The following is a 4566-nucleotide window of genomic DNA, read 5'->3' as shown; positions in this document are numbered from 1 at the left end:
TCCCCTCACTAAATTTGCTGTCAACCCCTCACGATTTCAACCACAAAATGTGCAGCATATCTTGAAGGTCTTCAAAGAAAAGATTGTGGCTTCATTGAAGCTCAGAGGATGTCATGACACTGCTAAGTTCATCCAAATCATCCTCAACTGGTGGAATTTAATGAATGTATCTGGGAAGGGGCAAGATCAGCGCATGAACGATCCATGTCGAGCTGTTCAGGATCCCCAGTCAACAAGCCTGCACACTTTCCCGTTGATTTTCCAAGAGGCTTCTTCAGGACATGGAGCAAATCGAATCAAGTGTTTCACCCATGACACCAAGAATGAACTAGTGCAGACTATGCAGGGACTGACTGCCGTTTGCCGCTACTTGTTCAGAAACGCTGACTTCCATTATGTCCTGCTGCGTCAGATCCAGAGTGACCGGCTTGAGGGGGAGTTCTCAGTCTACCGTCAATCAACTGGTGCAAACTCTTTCATGACCACTGGGGATGTGTTCTCCGCATGCAAGCAGTGGCTCACGAGATATGCTGCCGTAAACCTCCAGTCCATTGATGCCCACCCTGTGCCGAAGGAACATTACAAAGGATTACAAAGGCGGAGCATGCCGACAGGAGACCTTTTGATCCATATCTAGGTCGGATGCGAAAAAAAATCATATTAATAATAAAATAATAAATAAGAACTATAATAATGTAAATAACAAATAAAATACATGAATAAATGCATAGGTATAGTAAAATAATAAACAAACAGGTAAATAGTAAATAATAATAAATTGACATATAACTAATAATAAATGAAAATCAGACACAAATGATAACAAAACAAAAACAAATATAATATTATTATTATTATCACACACACACAAACATCATCAGTGGAATTGTGCACTAGCTAAACCTCAGCAGCAAAAAACAACCTTTGACCTCATCGCAAAAATAAATCGACCATAAAAAAAAAAAAGGAACATACCTGCTTGTGAACCACAATTGACCTAGAGGATGCAGCCTCTATTGAGAGGTGCACCATAGATGTGACACTGACTGTGAATGAAGAGTGCAGTGCGGCCTAGAGCGAAACCGGTCAGTAATAAACTCAAAAGCTCGGAACTAGACCCGTGATATCTTTTTCCACATTATATATATGTGTGTGTGGTGTGCGTGCGTGTGTGTGTGTGTGTGTGTGTGTGTGTGTGTGTGTGTGTGTGTGTGTGTGTGTGTGTGTGTATCATTGTGCGTGTGTGTGTGTAGGTACATATCATGATGATATGGTTTAACGTCACAAACTCCCCCCTATCGGAAGGCTAGGACAGTGCCCCCCCACAGAGGACCTGTAGCGTGAAATTTAATGAACCATGCCCTTGGTTCAACTTCCCTGGTGGCAGGATTCGAACCGCCATCCCCTCGACCTTCGCCGCAAGTAACAACAGTGCATGTACATGAATATATGCTTTTGTTTACATCAAATGAATTTGGTACACATTGGAAACAAACTCGTTACTTGAACCATAAATTCCCATCCTTATGTATTTCTGTTGTGAGTGCTGAAGTCGCATTGAGAAAGTACTTCCTCTTCTCCTCCTCATCTGCGATAGTGCGTTCTCCACCTCGGCGAAGATAACCTGGGGACTCGAACCTCCGTCCTCTGGGCGGCGACGACGGGCTCCCCCGACGGCGGATCGGGCGCGGAGCAACGGAGGAGGCGAGGACGACCGGGGTCCTCTCCCTCCTCCCGAGTCAAGCGGGTTCCCCCTCCTGGCGAAGGCAAGGCGAGGGGACTTCGTCGGGAAGGGACCGGAGGAGCAGGGCTCCTCCGGTCTGTGAAGTCGTCGAGGGACAAGGCGGGACCTCCCACCAAAATTTCTTTTTATTTCTTCAAGCAAAAGTTTACTTCTTTTAAGTTCTTCAAGGAAATTTGGATTTTTTTTAAGTTCTTCAATCAACAAATCAAGTCCAAAATAGGACAAAAAAGTTCCTCATGCAGAATTTTATTTCTTTTAAGTTTTTCAAGCAAATTTTTTCTTTTCTTAAGTTCTTCAAGCAAAATTGGATTTCTTTTAAGTTCTTCAATCAACATTTCAAGTCCAAAATAGGACAAATAAGTTTTTCCAGCAGAATTTTATTTTTTACGTTCTTCAATTAAAATTGGATTTCTTTAAGTTCTTCAATCAACATTTCAAGTCCAAAATAGGACAAATAAGTTCTTCAAGCAGAATCTTATTTCTTTTACTTTCTTCAATCAAAGTTTGATTTCTTTTGAGTTCTTCACTCAACATTTCAAGTCCAAAATAGGACAAATAAGTTCTTCAAGCAGAATTTTATTTCTTTTAAGTTCTTCAATCAAAATTTGATTTATTTTGAGTTCTTCAATCAACATTTCAAGTCCAAAATAGGACAAATAGGCCGCAATACCATTACCATCGGCAATATGAATACAATTACTTTTAAGGATACCAATACCATTACCATGGCTCAGCGACACACTTTGCATGTTTGATTTAGACTAATTAGGTCCATGAGGGTCTCTGCAGCCATGGGGTGGGCGGCCTCTAGAAGGGGTCGGGATCGAGAAGGACTCGCCTCAGTTCGGGGACCACTCCCCTTCACCTGTACAGAAACGTCTGTCATTAGCCAGAATGAAATCAATTGCCAATGTCATGGCGGGCGGAGAAACTGTTTGATACTTATGTCTTTCTTATCCTGCATCTCCTAAAAAAAATGGTGAATATTAATCGAGCTATCTTAATCGAGTTCATTGTTAACCCTTGACTATACGAAAGTGTTTCAAGTGATTAAACTTATTTAAGGTTAGCCAGAGCAAAGACTTTAAATGTGCTCATGTTATTGGGTAATTCAGTGTGTGTGTGTGTGTGTGTGTGTGTGTGTGTGTGTGTGTGTGTGTGTGTGTGTGTGTGTGTGTGTGTGTGTGTGTGTGTGTGCGTGTGTGTGTGTGTGTGCGTGTGTGTGTGTTGGTGCATGCGTGTGATTCATCATGGTCTTGGACCACGTGTTGGACTTGTAATCGAAAGCTATTTCCTTCCAGAAGTGAGCTCAAAGTGTGTGTGTGTGTGTGTGTGTGTGTGTGTGTGTGTGTGTGTGTGTGTGTGTGTGTGTGTGTGTGTGTGTGTGTGTGTGTGTGTGTGTGTGTGTGTGTGCGTGTGTGTGTGTGTGTGTGTGTATGTGTGTGTGTGTGTGTGATTCACCATGGTCTTGGATCACGTGTTGGACTCGTGATTGACAGTTATTTCCCTCATCAGTTGAGCAGTATTCGTCAGTTGAGCAGTAGTTGTCAGTTGAGCAGTAGTCGCCACTCAGGTCAGGTCAACCGGGTGGGTGCTTCAAATATTGATATGGCAAGTGTTTGTGTTACGTGTTCAGCGCCGATGAGGTGCAATGTCTACTTAGTAGAATTGAAGCCTTGGAGGATGCTGTAAAGTGCCTTAAAGAGGAGAATCGAGTTCTCCGCTCGAAGGCCCAAAATACGAAAGACAAAACTAGTTTAGAGCCTGGATGGAAAACGCTGATAAAAAGACGCGGAAAAGTGAAAAAAAAAGTCCTCACCAGCCCCGCTTGAGTGCAAGAACTTGTTTCAAGCACTAGCGCGTCTACAGGAAGAAGAAGCAAAGGAAATTCAAGAGAAGAAGGGAAGGGCAGACGCTTGATTCCTGCCCACAAGTAAGATTTGGTTGTAGGAGACAGTCAAGTGAGGTACTTAGACAGGTCTTTCTGTTATAAAGATAGGAAACATAGGATGCAGGTGTGTTTCCCCGGTGCGGGGATAGATGTTAGAGCTACGATTGAAGAGTCTTTAGTAGGGGAAGGTAAGGCCCCTGTCGTTTACTTAAGTGCTGGTGGCAATGATATAGGTAAGTTAGGGAGTGAGGAATTGTTTGCGTGGTTCCGGGATGCGCTAAACAAGATTAGGAATAAGGGAGGTGTTCCTGTTTTATGTGGAATCCTTCTGAGGCGTAGAGTTGGAGGCATGTGGCATTCCAGGGTTATTGCAATAAATTGTAGGCTGGCAAAACATTGTAAAGCCAATGGATGGGCATTTGTCGACAACTGGGACACCTTTTAGGGTAAGAATCATCTATATACAAGGGACGTGGTGCACTAGTCCCCCAGAGGATTTCGAATCCTTCCTAAATCCCTTGAGCGAAAAGTAGGCATCCTACAGATTTTTTTCGGGTAGATTACGTGGGAGTAGGGGGGGAAGTATCGGAATATAGTTTAGGCAATAGAAACAACTTAGAGAGGGACTGTGAAAAGAATCATCAATGCAGGTGGAGGGAAGATAAAATTAAAGTTTACTATACAAATAGCAGAAGCATAATTTACAAAATTGATTTGTTGCAAGGTAATGCATGCGTAGAGAATGTTGATATTATAGTTATTACTGAATCCTGGATCAACATGGCTGATAAACATTTCCTTCCGGAAATCGAAATAGAAGGATATAAGTTTTTTCACAAGGATAGGGTTGGCAGGACTGAGGGAGGTGTAGCACTTTTCATTAAAAGTACAATAAACTGAATCATCAACAATACGATTAAGGAAGAGGACT

Source organism: Oratosquilla oratoria, chromosome 40 (genome assembly GCF_046742065.1).
Source record: "Oratosquilla oratoria isolate Oo_2021 chromosome 40, ASM4674206v1, whole genome shotgun sequence".
In the NCBI taxonomy this organism is placed as follows: Eukaryota; Metazoa; Arthropoda; class Malacostraca; order Stomatopoda; family Squillidae; genus Oratosquilla; species Oratosquilla oratoria.
Note: the sequence above shows the minus strand (reverse complement) of the source record.